The 9980-nt window shown below is 34.5% G+C and overlaps 1 protein-coding gene and 1 long non-coding RNA gene across 5 annotated transcripts in view; both read right to left on the bottom strand.

The window, feature by feature from the left end:
* Positions 1 to 441: 441 nt before the first annotated feature.
* Positions 442 to 5490, bottom strand: LOC108494058. The gene is made up of 3 exons (XR_001873723.1): positions 5355 to 5490; positions 4014 to 4150; positions 442 to 2870 (listed from the first exon to the last, which is right to left on the bottom strand). It is a non-coding gene; the product is annotated as an uncharacterized LOC108494058 (long non-coding RNA).
* A 1991-nt stretch (positions 5491 to 7481) lies between these two features.
* Positions 7482 to 9980, bottom strand: part of COL4A3BP (collagen type IV alpha 3 binding protein) — a 78505-nt gene continuing 76006 nt past the window's right edge. For all 4 annotated transcript variants that reach the window (XM_017808274.1, XM_017808275.1, XM_017808276.1 and 1 more), the window contains one exon: positions 7482 to 9910. The gene's annotated coding sequence lies outside the window, so the exon portion shown is untranslated. The remainder of the gene's footprint in view (positions 9911 to 9980) is intronic.

Raw genomic sequence — 9980 nt, 5'->3', positions numbered from 1 at the left:
ACTTTTAAATACTGGTTTTAAATTTGTGATTGTAACATGTAAGAGCCAACTTCTTTTAACTTTTAAAACTTATGATTAGAATCATAAAGCTATTATAGAACAGTTACAACTCTACACACTCAAGGTACTCAAAAATATGATTCATGTTTTAAGTCTGTAAATAAACAGTGGTAATTCAAATACAGCATTATCTGTACAACTTGACAAAAATACAGGTGGACAATCTGATTAAAGAGAATCTGCACAACTTCAGATAAGCCAGCTCAGCCCAACTAAGTAAAAGGTAAGGTTTTTTTCAAAGTGCATCACATTTTTTCACAGATAAATTCGTCAAAAATGTTCAGGTTCTCAGACAGAATAACAATGACCGTCTCCTCTTCATTCCCAGTACAAGTACTATCAAGTTATGCCCTTCAGATCTAGTTTGGCAACATTAAAATTCTCCAAACAGATGCAGATAGTCAGAGAATGATATCTGATGGAGAAGACTGCTGCATTTTCAGCCTTTCAAAGTGTTTCATTCTAGAGTCAGGAGCTGCTTCTGCAAAGACCACCACAGCTGCATAAATTCTACTGATCCATTAACAGGAAGAAATGAACTCACAATGCACAGATATGTGACAGTGACTGAAAAGAGGGATGGGTTCAAGAGACAGGGCAAATTGTCTAAAAGCAAAATCCCTTCCAGAAGACAGGATCTAACAGCAACTCACAAGGACAATCTGAGAGGCCTTCTTCCTTCTTTTTTAAAAAGGTGAATTTATACTGATTTCTCAGTCATGCAACTCCTTCTAAATTCTTTAAAAAGCCTCTTACAGCTCTGGGCAGGGCTAGCTACAGTGAAGTACCAGTGCCTTTATCTAAAAGTAAAACATTTCTTTACAAATAGTATCTGTAGTGTAATTTTATTTACAGAATAAATCGCAAAAGTACATCACATTTAGTGCAAATGCAACTAATGATATAAGTTTATACACTGCTTTGTAAACTTTCCATACCTTTGTAAAATAAAGCTATCCAATTAAATTAATAAACTTGCCCGTGTTCCAACAATTACCAGAAATGGCAAATAAGGAGTTAAACTCTTTATATTTTGGATATTTTTTTTTAAAGTTCCCATCAGTGTCTATGGTGGAATATACCACTGCTTGGTTGATTGTAAAAAGATGAAGTACATTTGAGGTATAAGATTTGTTTTTTTAACGTTGGTATATAAAATGCTCACTGGTGATATAGTAAACATGTACAAATTTTCATCTTATTTGCCTTACTAACATTACCATATAGGCACTTTTCTACATAGTCAAATTAACAGAATAACTCTGTAATAAGGCATATTCCATGCACACCATTAGAGAAAGGCAAATAAAAAGGGAAGAGTTATGGAGCATGAAATCTGCATGCGTGTGTTAGGTACAGTTTCATCTTTACACAGAAGATGAAGAAAGGAAGTTTTTCAACACTGTGCAGATCACATTTAATCATTTACCAAATCTTCATTGTTACCATATTTATTTCTTTTCAGGCACCTAGCACACTATATCAAATAAGCCTTTCAGCTTTCTTTTGAAAATAATAATGTCTGAAACTATTTTCCTCAAGATATACAGGTTAGTGAAACACTGAGCAGTCTCTGAAGAGTTTCCAACTACAGGACATGGAGAAAAGACCTCAAAGTCAATACTAGCCTGATACAGTCCTCTCCTGATCAGCCTCTCCAGAATCAAAGCTAGGCAAACATCTGACATTTAAATTGTCACAGCAGCCAAAGGGAACTTTCCAGTTAGAACTATGCATTCTTATAGCTCTGATGGGTCTTTGATCAAGAGGCAAATAATTTTCTACGTGAAAATAGCTTTTATTAAGATGAGGAAAACACATGCAGGATCTGAAAATAATGTACTCATCCTCACTGTAGACTGGGAATGTTGTCTTATGTAATCCAAATGATTTCAATAAATATTATAGTGTACCTTCTCACAGTTTGGGAAAACCCTGGATATCATGCAAGAAAGCAATCCACATATAGCATGGACAGATGTCTTCTAGGTTTCAGGCAGTCTCTTGCCCTCTTATACAGAATCTTTCTAGATAATTCTGGATCGTGTTCAATAACAAAAATTCTGCGGCACATATTACATAACTAAAAAATACAATAGAAATATAAAGATATCTGGAAAAAATAAAGCTTTTCACACTCTTACTCCTTCAGAACTAAAGATCGTCATAAGAGTAAGACAATAGAAAAGGCAAAGTCATAAAGATATTGACAGCCCTCAGTTATTAACTGACATTTTATGTAACAAGATGATTCATTATAGAAATCAGCAGCAATGAACTGTGATTATACAAAGCAGAACAAAACCTACCAACAAGTCACCTACGTTTTACTGAAGCTCCTCCTCCAAACTCCCCCAAAATACCATACAAAGTTTTGTGCATATAAAGCACATACAATATGCTATATGTGCATTTGTCTTTTGTGCTTTTTAGACATGCACAAAAACAGCACAAGTATCTTAGGAAGGCCAACAGTGAAATTCAGCAACTTGTTTAAAATTAAAGTGGTAACCCATGTTGGTGATTCAAAGTTGTATATGCTCTTCTAAAGCAAGCAAATAAAAGTAGAGCCATATACATGTTATCAATACATGTATTTATAATTACACACTGATTCAGCAAGAAAAGTTAACAGGAGAGAGCTACTTTTAAATATTCAGCCTCATGGTGTTGCAACACTTCTTCACTTCAGTATACAAAGCCTAGAACTCAGGCCATAAAAAGACTGTAGATCCTTCGTTCCAGCATGGAGTGCTCTATGCATGGTCACTTCTCCAACGCGGAATGCTCACTCAGTCTTGTTCTGATTGCTGCAGGTAAGCAAAGACAAAACTACAGCACCGAAAAGTTTGAATGCTAATAGAAAAATGAACTTGTTAAATACTTTAAATATCACCAGAACTGCTATGATCACGTGTGAACTGTTGGCTCGTGACAGCTGTGCTGTTAATGCTTCACCTACACTACTTCTCTAACAACATAAAATTAAAATTGTGAATCATTACAGGGCTACCTGTTATAGAATGATGAAATGACTACAACTTTTAGAGTCTGACATAATAAAGAGAACCCAAAAATAAAGGGGGGGGGCTATGTCATGCATAGAAAAGCAATAAAGGCTCATTTTCAGATGTAACCAAATGATGCTGCAGCAACAGAACACCTAAATGAAATTCCATGGTTTGACATGGAAGTTATACATTAACAAAAATTAAGCTAAGCCTTACTTAACACTAGGGGGCTCAGAAAACCCCTTAGTGATCAAGAAATCCTCTTCTAATGTCATATCATCATCTAAATATTAAAACAATTTTAGATTAGCTCAATAACCTATACCATTAAAATATATCTATTGACTTCAGGAAGCATCTGGAAATCCCTTTTCTTTCTCAGGTTCATCAAAAAGGCTAAAAATTTAAGTCACAGCCTTATAAATACTCTAGTAATTCATGTTGGTCTGTCAGAAAAGTTCCATTAATAAAAATTCTAGATCAAAACTATTCTGTCAGTATAAAAGAATACTTTGAAATGTAGTAATAATCTACCAAATATGCAATTATAAGTAGAATTTAAGATATAAAAACCACATGAAGCTCTAGAGAAACTTCAGTGTGTATTTTTTCAGAACAAGTGTAAAATGGCTGTGATAATTGAGAAAAAACAATGCTTCATCCTTTCATACTTCTACATAAATTGGACATGTATGCAAAAACTTGCAAGATAAACTATTAAAAGTCTACAAAAAACACTGCTTGCCAACTTACGCAGCCCTTATTTTTCACGCTAATAATACACACAAATTACACAAATGTTTTACAAAAGTATATATTGCATATGAATACTAAAACTAAGCACTGAATTCATGCTAATCAGGTAAGACATTTCTAGATTGCATACTTCTGTTTGGCCTTAAATTTAAAATGGCGAAAAAAGAATAAAAAAAATATATATACCTGCTAATACTAGAATAAAATAGGCTTTCCTGCTGTTTTCTCTTGCACGTATGATGTAAAACGCTTCAAGAACTTTGGATACTCTCGTTTAGCCACTGCTCGTAGCACTGATGCTGGTGCCCATCCTCCTGGGTTCACTACAAGTAAACAGGAAGAAGGACATTGAAATAAAGCAACTCCATTAAAGGCTAGAAAAGAAAATTTAAATTCATTATTCCTTCAACTCTCTCTAAAGTAACAGGAAAGAATAAAGATGAGCAGATTTTTTTTTTTATGCCTCTAAGCTTGTGCTGTAGCACTTTCTACTCATGATACTCAAGCTCAGTCCAGGTCTATGATGCCACTATTTAGAAAACAGTAAACATGATGTATTGTGAGTCTTGGGAAAACACCCAAATGGAAGAGGACATTCTTTATGGGCTTCCAAGAAACAAAAGAAAGAGACATGAGTAACTTTTTACTTCAAAGAAAACATAAGTCAATCTTAACTTTTCAATAATTGCTGCATTTTTCTGCAGAACTCCTACATAGCCAATACCTTACAAATTATTTTAAAGCATTTAAACAAAATTTGAACTGATTCTGAATCATGCTTCAATTCATGCAGCAAGTATGTTGCTGAAAAGTTACCATATAATCATAGTTCAGAATTTAGCAATGAAAATGTATGTTTTAAGTAACTGTGAAACTTTTTAAAAAAGTAATAAGGTGAGCTACTCTTGAAGTGTTTTGTAGCTCTAGGAGAATAGCTATTAAGTATCCACCTCCAATACTACAATACACTGGTAAATACTGGGTACAGCAACAATACAGTTTGGCTTTGACAACTTTTCAGTCAATATCAAAGATTCTATCAGCTAAAAAAGTAATTAAAGAATGTAGACTAGATTATACAGTTGCAAGCATCTTCATACAAAATGTATTTGCTCATTCTTGGCACCAAGGGTGAGAACTGTATCTTTACTATCAGCAGCTTTTCAGCCTAATGAGATGAACTGAGAGAAGAAAAAATTTCAGCAGTACATGAAAAAAAACAACACGTCACTACTGACACTAAAAGCTACGCCAGCTCATCCCAGTTGCAAACATTTCTGCTCACCTTCCTCCAGCCCAAGGTTGTGTACTTAGGACTGAGCTCCCAGAACACCACAAAATGAATGATCCCATTCATTATGTAGCACATTAATTTGATACTTTTTGAATGTGAAGACCACAAGTGTGATGCTATATATAGATTTAACAGAAAATTGCATCAATGGTCTTTTTTTTTTTTTTGCCAGTATTCAACTCCCCAGAACTGGTATCTATCATGAATGTCATACTGAAAAATTTTAAACTTACCATTAGCTACATATGTAATCTTGCACAGGATGTTGTCCCTGCTTATTTCCTTGTTCCCCTCTGGTGGGCTTACTAATGTCTGACAAATCATAGCAATATTGATTTTGGCACGGACACAGCGATTGTTCAGCTGTCAAAAAACATGAAACATTGTAAGCCTCACAGTAAAATTGTTTCAGCATACTTAACCACGAACATTTTAATTGACTAAGAAGTCTAAGACATTGGAAACTGTGTTTCTGAAAGTCTGCATTCTAGCACTACATGGACGTAGCAAGAAAGTGAGTAAAATGAAAGGTAAAAGGTGAATAGGGAAAGAATTAAACTAAAATGCCTGAATTTCAAGTTTCTGCTTGCTTAACACAAGTGGATTACTTCAATTATTGTGACAAATCAGTAAAGGAACATTTCAAGGACAACACATCAGTTTACAAATATCAGTTAACTTTTCCCTTGACAGCAAGCTATGGCATAGCAACCCAAAGAAAACAATCATTGCTACTATCTGATAGAGCCAAGGCAAAATATACACTCATACAAGCCTACTCCTGTATCTGACAATACTGAAGAGTTATTAATTTGAATCCATATAAAATAACCTCTGTTCTTTAAAATTATTNGCTTTTCGGGCAGTTGAAATACTCAAAAAGCATCTCCCTTTCTCCTATCCAATGAAATATATTTTTCTCCTATAAAAGTTAGCTTATAAAAGCTGGAGACTAAAGACTACTAGTATCAGTAATACACACTAGTAAATTGCACGGCATATCCTTAATTATCATTCATTATCCAGGGTCAAATTGTAGTTACACAGAAATGCTCAATCTCTCTTTACTGGAAAATAGGTAGTTTTTAAACTAAGCACATAAGTTATGGGACCAGGAATGTCAAGTGTGACCATATTTTTTTCATTCTATTTTTGGGGATTTCTTTTTGCAAGATGAAATAGCCGCATTCTTCAAGGACAGGGCTTGCCTCAGGACTCTGTTGCAATATATTAGCTGAGGCCTGATGCAGCTGAGCTTGAGATAATTTTCTTTTCTGTGCAAGTAATGCCTTCTGTTATTTCAAACTGTTTCTCCAGTCTTGCATACCTATAAGGTTTCTAAAAATTTACTGATTACTACATAAAAAAGAAATCCCTGTGTAACAAATAAACGTAGGATTGCTATTGATCCATTAGGCATCAGCTATCTCTAGTATTAAGAAAGCTTGCTCTGTGGAAGCTCATCTCGGTTCCTAAAATTATGCTTACTTTGGAAAAAGCCACAAGTTTATCCTTTGGCACATCTCAGTACTGGATCTCTGTTCTTCCCATGGAAACTTTCAGAATGTTGTTAATTATGTACAAATGAAGATGAGCTGAAATACTTTGGAAGTGCTCTATATGATGCTTACCCTGTACGGGGGCACCTTTTAACATCCCTCTGATATGCCAGCACAAAATGAACTTCTCAATGTATAAACTAATGTGGCATTCAGGTTTTCATCTCAGTAATGTCAGTAACACAAGCAAACTGCTTTCCTGTTAAATGTTTTCTTTACATTAGAATATTGTATATAACTTTATTCAAGATTTAAAAGTTAGTTAAAAGGTAAAATGTTTTAAGTAAGTTTCTCCAAAGCACTGGAAAGTTAAAAATAACAAGAAGCCAGGATTTTTCTTCATAATTTTTAATACCTTTCACTTTTAAATACTGGTTTTAAATTTGTGATTGTAACATGTAAGAGCCAACTTCTTTTAACTTTTAAAACTTATGATTAGAATCATAAAGCTATTATAGAACAGTTACAACTCTACACACTCAAGGTACTCAAAAATATGATTCATGTTTTAAGTCTGTAAATAAACAGTGGTAATTCAAATACAGCATTATCTGTACAACTTGACAAAAATACAGGTGGACAATCTGATTAAAGAGAATCTGCACAACTTCAGATAAGCCAGCTCAGCCCAACTAAGTAAAAGGTAAGGTTTTTTTCAAAGTGCATCACATTTTTTCACAGATAAATTCGTCAAAAATGTTCAGGTTCTCAGACAGAATAACAATGACCGTCTCCTCTTCATTCCCAGTACAAGTACTATCAAGTTATGCCCTTCAGATCTAGTTTGGCAACATTAAAATTCTCCAAACAGATGCAGATAGTCAGAGAATGATATCTGATGGAGAAGACTGCTGCATTTTCAGCCTTTCAAAGTGTTTCATTCTAGAGTCAGGAGCTGCTTCTGCAAAGACCACCACAGCTGCATAAATTCTACTGATCCATTAACAGGAAGAAATGAACTCACAATGCACAGATATGTGACAGTGACTGAAAAGAGGGATGGGTTCAAGAGACAGGGCAAATTGTCTAAAAGCAAAATCCCTTCCAGAAGACAGGATCTAACAGCAACTCACAAGGACAATCTGAGAGGCCTTCTTCCTTCTTTTTTAAAAAGGTGAATTTATACTGATTTCTCAGTCATGCAACTCCTTCTAAATTCTTTAAAAAGCCTCTTACAGCTCTGGGCAGGGCTAGCTACAGTGAAGTACCAGTGCCTTTATCTAAAAGTAAAACATTTCTTTACAAATAGTATCTGTAGTGTAATTTTATTTACAGAATAAATCGCAAAAGTACATCACATTTAGTGCAAATGCAACTAATGATATAAGTTTATACACTGCTTTGTAAACTTTCCATACCTTTGTAAAATAAAGCTATCCAATTAAATTAATAAACTTGCCCGTGTTCCAACAATTACCAGAAATGGCAAATAAGGAGTTAAACTCTTTATATTTTGGATATTTTTTTTTAAAGTTCCCATCAGTGTCTATGGTGGAATATACCACTGCTTGGTTGATTGTAAAAAGATGAAGTACATTTGAGGTATAAGATTTGTTTTTTTAACGTTGGTATATAAAATGCTCACTGGTGATATAGTAAACATGTACAAATTTTCATCTTATTTGCCTTACTAACATTACCATATAGGCACTTTTCTACATAGTCAAATTAACAGAATAACTCTGTAATAAGGCATATTCCATGCACACCATTAGAGAAAGGCAAATAAAAAGGGAAGAGTTATGGAGCATGAAATCTGCATGCGTGTGTTAGGTACAGTTTCATCTTTACACAGAAGATGAAGAAAGGAAGTTTTTCAACACTGTGCAGATCACATTTAATCATTTACCAAATCTTCATTGTTACCATATTTATTTCTTTTCAGGCACCTAGCACACTATATCAAATAAGCCTTTCAGCTTTCTTTTGAAAATAATAATGTCTGAAACTATTTTCCTCAAGATATACAGGTTAGTGAAACACTGAGCAGTCTCTGAAGAGTTTCCAACTACAGGACATGGAGAAAAGACCTCAAAGTCAATACTAGCCTGATACAGTCCTCTCCTGATCAGCCTCTCCAGAATCAAAGCTAGGCAAACATCTGACATTTAAATTGTCACAGCAGCCAAAGGGAACTTTCCAGTTAGAACTATGCATTCTTATAGCTCTGATGGGTCTTTGATCAAGAGGCAAATAATTTTCTACGTGAAAATAGCTTTTATTAAGATGAGGAAAACACATGCAGGATCTGAAAATAATGTACTCATCCTCACTGTAGACTGGGAATGTTGTCTTATGTAATCCAAATGATTTCAATAAATATTATAGTGTACCTTCTCACAGTTTGGGAAAACCCTGGATATCATGCAAGAAAGCAATCCACATATAGCATGGACAGATGTCTTCTAGGTTTCAGGCAGTCTCTTGCCCTCTTATACAGAATCTTTCTAGATAATTCTGGATCGTGTTCAATAACAAAAATTCTGCGGCACATATTACATAACTAAAAAATACAATAGAAATATAAAGATATCTGGAAAAAATAAAGCTTTTCACACTCTTACTCCTTCAGAACTAAAGATCGTCATAAGAGTAAGACAATAGAAAAGGCAAAGTCATAAAGATATTGACAGCCCTCAGTTATTAACTGACATTTTATGTAACAAGATGATTCATTATAGAAATCAGCAGCAATGAACTGTGATTATACAAAGCAGAACAAAACCTACCAACAAGTCACCTACGTTTTACTGAAGCTCCTCCTCCAAACTCCCCCAAAATACCATACAAAGTTTTGTGCATATAAAGCACATACAATATGCTATATGTGCATTTGTCTTTTGTGCTTTTTAGACATGCACAAAAACAGCACAAGTATCTTAGGAAGGCCAACAGTGAAATTCAGCAACTTGTTTAAAATTAAAGTGGTAACCCATGTTGGTGATTCAAAGTTGTATATGCTCTTCTAAAGCAAGCAAATAAAAGTAGAGCCATATACATGTTATCAATACATGTATTTATAATTACACACTGATTCAGCAAGAAAAGTTAACAGGAGAGAGCTACTTTTAAATATTCAGCCTCATGGTGTTGCAACACTTCTTCACTTCAGTATACAAAGCCTAGAACTCAGGCCATAAAAAGACTGTAGATCCTTCGTTCCAGCATGGAGTGCTCTATGCATGGTCACTTCTCCAACGCGGAATGCTCACTCAGTCTTGTTCTGATTGCTGCAGGTAAGCAAAGACAAAACTACAGCACCGAAAAGTTTGAATGCTAATAGAAAAATGAACTTGTTAA

This window comes from Lepidothrix coronata, unplaced genomic scaffold, assembly GCF_001604755.1.
Source record: "Lepidothrix coronata isolate B3197 unplaced genomic scaffold, Lepidothrix_coronata-1.0 Scaffold22, whole genome shotgun sequence".
NCBI classification, from domain to species: Eukaryota; Metazoa; Chordata; class Aves; order Passeriformes; family Pipridae; genus Lepidothrix; species Lepidothrix coronata.
The sequence above is the reverse complement of the archived record's forward strand: the minus strand, read 5'-3'. Positions and strand labels throughout refer to the sequence as shown.